Genomic DNA, 10,369 nt, shown 5'->3' with positions numbered 1-10,369 from the left:
CACAGATGTTAGAAAGGATATGGGGGCTGTGAGGGCTCTGAAAACCTGTTATATTATGGAATATCTTTCCTCTTTCTAAGTAATAGGAAAACCACATGGTTTTCTCCCAGCATACTTTCCTGGAGCAGGGAACATAGAAAATGTCTTTTATGTCTTTAGACCTAGCTGTAAGTAAAATTGGGACTATTAAAGCAACACAAGTAGTGGGTTAAGCATTTGTTTGTATATTTTACTTTTAGAGGTCTATTCAAGTAACTTCAGGCAATCGGACTCGACTGAATATATATATATATATTATATATATATATATATATATATTATATATATATTCCTGAAAACAGGAATCTGTCTGTGCATCCAGGCTTCACAAGGACCCAGGAGCACCATGCAACTGAGTTCACAAAGACAGGGATGGAGCTTGGGAAGTGACCTAGATATTGAGTTTCCAGCCCAAGAGTGGGTCTGTAGCTCCCTCTTTTCATGCTTGGCTGTTATGCTGTTAAAAGGTAAACTGAGGCACATTAAAATTTGTTTTCTCAAGAGTTTATTTGACCAGACATTGATTTGAATAGGGCAGTGCCAAACCAAAGTGGTTAGGAACGCTCCAGACAGGGGCCAGGGTTTTTTAGAGAGAACATGCTGAAGCTGAGCAAAGCAATTATTTGATGGGTTATAGCTTAAGCAGTTGCCTTATTTAGGGAAGCCTAGTTGGCTGTGTATGATTGGTTGTTCTTAAGTTTCACTCTCTTGGACTCAAGTGCATTGACTCTGGCTTAGGTCTGGTTTGCTTACATAGGCTACCGAGGTATCAGAGTCACACCAGTCTACTTGCCTCCTCATTTAATTATTTTAAGAGTTGACTTTGGTTTTTGCTGCCTCCACTTCTGCTGCTCCTGCCTCTGACAACCACCTTCTCTCAACTCTGCTTTTCTTTGTCTTATTGCTTCTGATTACTCACAGCATCTGCTTCCTCTCAGCTGCTGCTTATTAATTACTCTCACTGCCCCATGACTTCTGCTTATTGATTTTTTCTCTCTGTGAGTATTTTGGCTTCTGCCCCATGCCACCAGCCACTCACTCTGTATGTCTTCAGTTCGGATTGTCTGAAGCCAAATGCAGGTCTAGGGTCAAGAGCACAGCTAGATGTTGAGATTTGAATTGGATGAGGGGAAACATCATCCTTTTGAGACTGAAGGGAAAAGGTGAGTTAGATACTTCTATAGGCAGGGAACAGGAAGTTGAGAGAGGTCATATCCAACGACTTATGTCTCCTTACTGGAGTAAGAGCACTGTCTGCTGAGAGTGAGGGAGAGGGTTTGCATAAGGCGCTTGTAGAGCAGTGGAGGGCTGGACTAGCTTTACAGGGCAATGGGAGAGGAACTGAACAGAAACAAGTGAAAACATTGAGAGGTGGAGCTGAGAACTGAGATTCTGAAACTAGGCAGGGAAAATCTGCAAATATCTGTGGGTTGTGTGATTTCTTCCTGATTGCATGATTTCTGCCTTGCCCAACTCTCCCACCCTCTGAGCAGGAATGATGTGAGCAGGTGAGAGGAGAGCTCAGGAGATCAACCACTTGTGCTGAGAGAGAAGAAAGGTTAGGAGGAGACTGAGAAGCTCAGGAGGTCAGGGACTAGAAGTCTTGAAGAAGCTGATGTAAATGCAGAAAGAAGGGGTGGTTGAGGTTAGAAAGTAGGACATTTGAATGACAAAAGCTGGATTTCAGAGGTGATGCCATAGAGTGGCACATGTGGTGGATTAACTCTGGCCACAACTTCTTTATCCACTCTGAATCTGCGCTGGCCTTTGGACTTGCTTTAATCAATAGAACGTAGAAGAAGTGACATAGGTGCAAGTTCTGGAATCTAGGCCTCAAGAGGCTTTAGTTTTTCTGCCTTTTCCTTCTTGAAACACTGCCTCAGGTCTGCAATGGCATGAAAAAGCCCAGATGAAAGACCATGCTCGGAACGAAAGGCCCAGATAGCTCAGCTGTCTCAGCTGAGCTCATCCTTACTTCTGCTGCCCGAATGCAGCCACAGGAGTGAGCCCAGGGGAGACCAGCAGCCGAACTGCCCAATTAGCCTATAGACTCACAAAAAATGACAAATCATTGTTTAAGCCACTAAGTTTTAGAGTGATTTATTCTAGAAATGGGTAACTGATACCCTATGGGAGTGCCATAGTGGTGTATTGCTTCCTCTGCCTAGAACGTTCTCCCCCCATCCTGGCATTCCATTCCCTTGCATTCACTCTTCATTTGGCCAACTTCTTATTTTATAAGGCTCAGGTCAGGTGTCATCTTCTCCCACCAAAGTGTATCAAGGAGGACGCAAACGAGTTGTTAGAAGCGCCTTCTCAGTCTCCAATAGTCAAGGTCAGGTGTTCTTTATGTTCTCAAGGCATCCTGTGTGTGCCCACTATAGTACTTCTACCGCATTATAAATGTTTGTATTCTTCACTAAACTGTGGTATTTTGAGAGCAGGGATTTCCTACTCTCAGTGCCTTGCACTGTGCCTGGAACATTCACATGTTTGTTGAAGGGATGACACAATATTTTACCCTTCAGCTGAAACCCTGCTTCTTCACTTACAGAGAACTGGCCCTGCCAATAATATAACATGACCATAATCACACTATCCGTACCCAAGAAGACACTCATATAGTAATGGCAGAGATGACTGCTCATAAATGCCTTTCCCCTTCTCCTTGCTCATCTAAGTCTTGTTGGTGCAGCTTAAATCTCACTCCTCCATGAAGTCTTGCCTACTATTGCTACCCCACACTGATTTCTCACTCACTCTGTTGCACTCCCATAGCGCTTACCAGCTGCCTGGTTTAGTAGTTTAGCACATGGGTTTTGAAATCAGAGAGTCTTAGGTTCAAATCCCAGCTGGGTTATTTACTAATTGGACATATCACTTGAACCCTCTAACACCCAGTTTCCTGAATCTGTAAAATGATCATAAGAATCCCTATCTCACAGGGTTGTTGTATTATATGATAAAGTATTTAGTACTTGGCACAGGCAAGTTCTTAGTAAGGGTGGCTATTATTAGTAATCCATAAAAAAAATAAAGAGTATAAGCAAAAAAGAGTATAAGCAACACTCCTCCTGGAAGGATTTAGAGAGAGGTCTGTCTATTCCATGGCTCTGAGCAGAAGCACATTCATGCCATCCTGTAGAGCTGTCTTCAGCATCTCAGAGAGGATTCTTGGCAAGATGGCACAGTTTCAGAATCCATCTCATGGGAAGTCCTTCCTAATGCATGAATAATAACGAGCCTGGGTTTGTCATTGGTTGAAGAGGTGATTCTTTAGGGACATTTACCTGGATTTCTTTAGTAGCTGCTTTGAGGAAGGGCTTCTTCTGTGCAGCTCAACAGCTATTCTCTGCTGATGTTCCATTCTGGGCTCTCATGGCTAGGAACATGGATAGCTCAATCAGTTCACATTTGCTGGTTCTAACAGCTCACATCACACCATGCTTCCATGGGGGAATGTGTGGAAATGGAGGTGAAGTGTAGTGAAAAGTAGGTCAGCCTGTACTCTCAGAGGAAGAAGCCATCATCATGAGGTCATCTGTGAGATTGAAAGGTACAGGGACTGAGGTGATAGAATGAGGGGCTCTAAGTTTTCCTTTATGAATCAAGAGGGGGAACTGAGAAGCAGAGTAGCTCTTTCCTGAATGGATTAGCCTCAATCTTTCAGATAAAGAAGAGAAAGGGCTGGGGATGGGGGACAAAGAGGAAGGATAAAGGCAAAGGAGGAGGGGAGGAGGAGAAGTTGACTAGTTGATTAAATGCTGGGCATTTTTGAGAAGGGTAATGCAGAATGATGTGGTGATGTGTCTGCAATAGAGATTCTGTGTGCTTTTATTGTTGGTGCACCTTTAAAAGGGAATGATGGGCCTGAGGAAGATCTGAGTAATAGTTCTCAACCTCAGCTGCACCAAAGAGACACCTGGGGAGCTTAAAACAACTCTGATGCCCAGGCTGCACTCCAGACCAATCAGATTAGTCTCTGCTGGTGAAACTTTCCGAGGTGATTCCAACGTGCAGTGAATAAGGGAACCACTGGCCTGGACATACAACTAAAATGATTAGGCATCATGAGGGCTACAAACAAATGTAACCCAAATAAGATATGAATAAGATATGGATCATTACCATCATCCCAGGAAGTTCTGTCTTGTCGTTTCCCAGTTAATCTTTACCTCTACTCTCCCAGAGATGACTACTGTTGTGATTTTTACCCTGTATTTATTGGTTGAAACCATTCTAAATTGTCAAATAATTACAGCATATACTCTTATGTAGGACTTCTTTCATTCAGCAAAATGCTTTTGAGATTCTCCCATGTTATTGTATGCATCATTAATTCATTTCTTTATATAGCTAATATTTCATCATATGAATATACCACAATTTAAAAATCCATTCTCATACTGATGGACACCTCGGCTGTATTCAGTTCTTTGTTATTATGAATAAAGCTGCTATGAACACTCTTGTACCAGTCTTTGTGTACATATTTTTCATTTCTCTTAGATAAATACCTATGAGTGGAAGTTCTTTGTCATAGGGTAAGTATATATTTAGTTTTTTTTTTTTCTGCGTTGGGTCTTTTTTGTTGCGCACGGGCTTTCTCTAGTTGCTGTGAGTGCGGGCTACTCTTCGTTGCAGTGCACAGGCTTCTCATTGTGGTGGCTTCTCTTTGTTGCAGAGCACAGGTTCTAGGCACTCGGGCTTCAGTAGTTGCAGCACATGGGCTCAGTAGTTGCTGTGTGGGCTTCAGTAGTTGTGCACGGGCTTAGTTCCTCTGTGGCATGTGGGATCTTTCAGGACCAGGGATTGAACCCGTGTCCCCTGCATTGCCAGGTGGATTCTTAACCGTTGAGCCACCGGGGAAGTCCTATATTTAGTTTTATAAGAAACTGCCAGACCTTTTCCTAAAGAGTTTATATCATTTTACATTCACATCAACAATGTATGAGAACTCCAGTTGCTCCACAACCTTGTCAACATTTGATGTTGTCAGTCTTTTAAAATTATAGTCATTCTGGTGGGTGTGTAGTGGTATCTCATGGTTTTAATTTGCATATCTTGATGATTAATGGTGTTGATCACTTTTTCATATGTTTCTATTTAGTGAGCAAATATTTTCATCACTCAAAAGAAAACCCTGTACCTATTAAGCAGTCTCTACCAATTCTCCCTTCCCCCTGGCCCCTAGAAGCCACCAATCCGATTTTTGTCTCTATGGGTTTGCCTATTCTAGGAATAGCATATAAATGGAATCATGCACTATGTGACCTTTTATGTCTGGCTTCTGTCACTTAACATAATGTTTTCAAGGCTCATCCATGTTGTAGCATGTGTCAGTAATTCATTTCTTCTTATGGGTGAACAATATTCCATTGTACGCTTATACCCCACTTTGTCTAATCATTCATCTGTTGATGGGCATTTGGGTTGTTTCTACCTTTTGACTATTGTAAATAGTGCTACTATGAACATTCATATACAAATATTTAAATACCTGTTTTCAATACCTTTCAGTTTACACCTAAAAGTGGAATTGACGAGTGATATGGTATTCCTATGTTTAATTTTTTGAGGAACTGCCAAACTGTTTTCCACAGTGGCTGTACCATTTTACATCCCTACCAGCACTGTACAAGAGCTCCAATTTTCCCCACATCTTCACCAACACTGTTATTTTTTAAGATTTATTTATTTTTATTTTTTTGGCTGTGTCGGTTCTTAGTTGTGGCATGCAGGATCTTCACTGAGGCATGTGGGCTCCTCTCCAGCTGTGGCGTGCAGGTTTTCTCTTCTCTAGTTGTGGCGTGTGGGCTCCAGAGCGCGTGGGCTCTATAGTTTGTGGCACACAGGCTCTCTAGTTGAGGCACCTAGGTTCAGTGGTTGTGGTGCGGAGGCCCAGTTGCCCCGCGGCGTGTGGGATCTTAGTTCCCCGACCAGGGATCGAACCCGCATCCCCTGCATTGGAAGGCAGATTTTCTACCTCGGAAGTCCACCAGGACCACCAGTTCCCGGGGACCACCAGGGAAGTCCCTCACCAACACTGTTATTGTCTGTCTTTTTGATAAGTCATCCAAGTGGGTGTGAAATGGATTTGAAGTGAATTGAGTTCATTGTGGTTTTGATTTGCATTTCCCTGTTGACTCATGATGTTGTGCCTCTTTTCTTGTGTTTATTGTGCATTTGTATATCTTCTCTGGAGAAATGTCTATTCAAATCCTTTTCTCATTTCTTTTTTTTTTTCCCCACTGTGTTTACATTTTAATGCACCCCCCCCCACCCCACCCATGATATCCCATGATATCTCAACAAGATCCACCCAACCCTTACCCCCTACCACAAAAAGGATCATCTGTAAGGTAAAGATAATCCACAACCATGCATTTCTCGAAGTCTGAGTTACTCAGTTAGAAATAATGCCATGTAGTTAGATGATGCCCAGAACAATCCAAGGGAGGTTTCATTTCTCCAGTTCTTGTTCTCTTCAGGGTCCCTCTGCCAGATGTAGTCAAGATACCCCTCCTCATTCTTCCTGTGGTCTTCTGATTGCCTGAGTAACTCTCAGATATCTCTCTCTCTCACACGTACACACACACACACACACACACACCCAAAGACAAACCATTAGTCTCAGTCCAAACCCATATTAAGGAAGGGAGGGGAGAATCTTCCTACACATAGTCCAATCTTCCAACATATTCTCCCCAACTAAATCTAAATGGGGGCATGCCTTACTTTTGTTATGCAAAGCAGCTCCAAGTCCCCTTTTCTCAGCTCCCACCTGTAGACTATGCCCGTGCACTAGAAATGCTGCCCATCATGGTGCCTTTCTAAACAGAAAGACCTCTACTCCTTACGTCATCCCCTGCTACCCAGAAACTCGGTAGATGTGCCTTTTTGATACATTGAGCCACATCACATTCCTACCTATGACTTCCTCCACTAACAGATTCCATTAGGATGTGAATCTGCACCCTCTGTCCCCCATCCATAGCAAGCCCTCAAGAGTTGAGATTTTCCTTCTAGTTATAGAAAGGAACCCCAAACTTTCCTATTTCTTATTTGGGTTATTTGTCTTTTTATTGTTGAATTGTAAGAGTGCTTCATATATTCTGGATAATCCCTTATTAGGTACATGATTTGCAAATATTTTCTCCCATTCTGTAAGCTATTTTAATTTAATTTTTTTAAACTTTTTTGATGGTATTGTCTGCAGCACAAAAGTTTGTAATTTCGATGAAGTCCAATTTACCTGTTTTTTCTTTTGTCTCTTGTGCTTTTGGTGTTGTATCCAAGGAACCATTGCCTACCCCAAGGTCATAAAGATTTACTTCTGTTTTCTTTTAAGAATTTTATTATTTTAGCTCTTTGACAGGCCACACTTCAAGTAGCACTGTCTTAGAGTACCTATCTTTCCAGGAACGTATAATACCTTAGTCAAAAGAATCACGCTAATGGTGGAATTTCATCTTCAAGTGAGGTTGGAGAGGGGAGATATTTTTGTTTAAGAGAGGTCTCCAACACCCTTCAAATTATGTCAGTCAGAGGACTCCCAATTCACCCATGTGTACAGGGGGCTCTTGCTTGGCTTACTTGGCACTGAGCAGTGGAGTTTAGTGGTTAAAAGCAGAGGTTCTAAAGTCACAATGGCAGAAAGTTCAAATTCCTGATTTTCCACTTATCAGCTGAGTGATTTAACTCCTTCCAGTTTCAATTAAATAGTTAAATACTGTAGTCCCTGCCTCGTAGGGTTGTGGAGAGAATTAAATGAAATAACGCATTAAGACACTTAGCACAATGTTCGGCTTATTGTCATCACTCCCTGAAAGTTGGCTGCTGTTATTATTATTGGCTGCCAAGTAATTGGATGATAGTGCCATGTAAGTAGAGGGATGAGAAAGCAACCACATATAAAATCACAGTTTCACCAATGATTGTTTAGTACTGAATTCAAACAGTATTTAACCATGTTTTAAAGCACACTATTTGGGGGAAATGTTGATTCTTTATAAAGTCAATCTCTAGAGGGCCATAAAAGCTATTTTAATCACTACAGCTAATTACAAGGAAGTATAAATTAATAAACTTTGCTAAATGGTCTAAAATATAATAAAGCAAGCCATCATTAACAATCATCCAGGAAGCCACTGTTCGTAATAGTGAGATGATATAAAAGTTGGATGAGAAGAATGAATTTTATTATTTGAAAACTTCAGATATTACCAATGCTTTCAGGGAAGTTCTTAATTTAGTACAGAGTCGTGAATTTTCAGAATGATTATTTACTTTAGGTAACTTGAGTTTATTACTTCTAAATTATATGTATATTAGGCCTGGTCTGGAAATTTGCAGAAAGGTAGTCTCAGCTCTTAGTGTTCTTCCCATACTTTCTCAGCTCAAAACAAGCCCTCTTTCCATTCCCCCTCCCAAAGCCGCAGCACTGTTTCAAAGCCCGAATCAAAACTGGAGTCAAGGGGCATTTAGAATGCTTTAGCTCTCTTCTAGTTTTGTGTGGCAGTTTCTGACCCATGTCCGGGAGTCCCAGGGCTACCACCTCATCTCCCAAGCTTACCTTGCTGCTCTCTGACTGGGAGAGCCAATGCCCATATGGGTTCCTGAGCCAAATTCCTCTCTGCCTGTCACATCCCTGAGTCAAGGACTGAGCTTGCTTTTTGCCACACTATTTATTCTTAGTGGTGTGTTTCCCTGAGGATGGAACCTGCCCATGAAGGCCAAGTGAGTATCAGGAGCCTGTTATCACGGATAATGATGATTGACAGCCTCCTGCTCTGGAAATGCCTGTGCTGCAGAGCTCTATTCCCTTGTGGGGTCCCAGCTACACACCTGGTCGTGGCTTTGCTCGCCTTTTGGACAGCGTACCTTTCCAACCCAGTTTCTTTCCTACTCTGGGGAGCAGACCAAATTCAGGTCCAGCCCCTCCCCCCATCTTCACCTGTCTATATTGTAGTTGGGGATATCAGAGAAGTCATAGACCTGCTCAGCTGTGATGATGAGGCCATGAGATTAAGTAGGAAAAGCTTGCCACGGCAGTAAGAACTGGATTTGAGGCTTGACTCAGCAATGAAATAGACTTCATAATCACTGACCTCCTTTAGCTAAATCAAAGGGCTAATGAGAAGGTAAGATGATGTAACCAGCATAAATATGCATTGGAAAGTTGTCACACAAATAGGAAGTTGTGTTCCTGTTGGCTGATCACAGCCCCCACATAGAGAAAAGGGTTTTGTAATGAGTTAACAGAATATCTAAAGTAACAGTGGTTAAACAAGGTAGAACCTCATTTCTCTCCTATATAAAGGCAGCTTGGAAGTGGGCACTCCAGAGTTGGCATGGGGGCTCAGTAGCTGTCAGGGACCCGGGCTTCTATTACCTTTCTGTGCCACGCTAGCATATGGTTTCTACCTTAAAAGTCACCTAACGGTTCAAGAAGATTTCTGAGGCTCCCTCCACCTTACAGACATCAGAAAAGAGGGAAAGGGAAGAGAAAAGAGAAACCCTACCTAACGAAGCCAAGCTCTTTTGAAGTGATCTTCCTGAAAGTTCTACATATTTTTACATACATCTTCTTGGCCAGAACACAGTCACACAGCCACATCTAACAGCACGTATGCCTGGGAGATGTAGTCTGATTTTTATCTAGGTGTATTGTCACCTGAGAATGGTCTGTTGGAGGGCAACCAGCAATTTGCCACATATAGTCATTGGAAACCAAATGAAATATCAACATTCTTTGAGAGAGAGTTTAAAGTGATAACAGTGAAATGAGCCGCTCTTATGATTGACCCAAATAAAATAAATGAGACTCACTCACTTATTCAATGAAAAATGTTTTGTGTAGCTACTGCATGCCAGGGACTATTCTCAGCATGAGGAAGGTGGTAGTGGGCTGAAACAAAGGTCCTTGCCCTCATAATGTTTACAGTGTATATCTTCCCACAAAGGAGTGTATAATTACAAACTGTGATGTAGGTTGTGTGTGGGGAATCTTGTAAGATGGTCACACTTGAACTCTGTGCACTCAACTCTGTAGAGGGAGACAGAGGAGCTCTCCTCATTGGGCCTGGAATTGGCTGGAAATACCCCACTGAATGACGTGGTTACACATTCTCAGCATGGCGATTGTGTCCCTCTTCTCTGACCTTCCTCACTGCTGACCAAGGCTGCTTTAAACTCTTACCCTTGAATGAAAGTGACCTTCTCTGCTTGATTATATCTCCTGTAGCTAGGAGAGAATTCTTCTCTATTTTCCAAAGAGCTGAGGCTACACTTTTTGTACAATCAAAGGAAATTGGGATATGATGTCCCA

This window comes from Balaenoptera acutorostrata, chromosome 13 (genome assembly GCF_949987535.1).
Source record: "Balaenoptera acutorostrata chromosome 13, mBalAcu1.1, whole genome shotgun sequence".
NCBI classification, from domain to species: Eukaryota; Metazoa; Chordata; class Mammalia; order Artiodactyla; family Balaenopteridae; genus Balaenoptera; species Balaenoptera acutorostrata.
The sequence above is the reverse complement of the archived record's forward strand: the minus strand, read 5'-3'. Positions refer to the sequence as shown.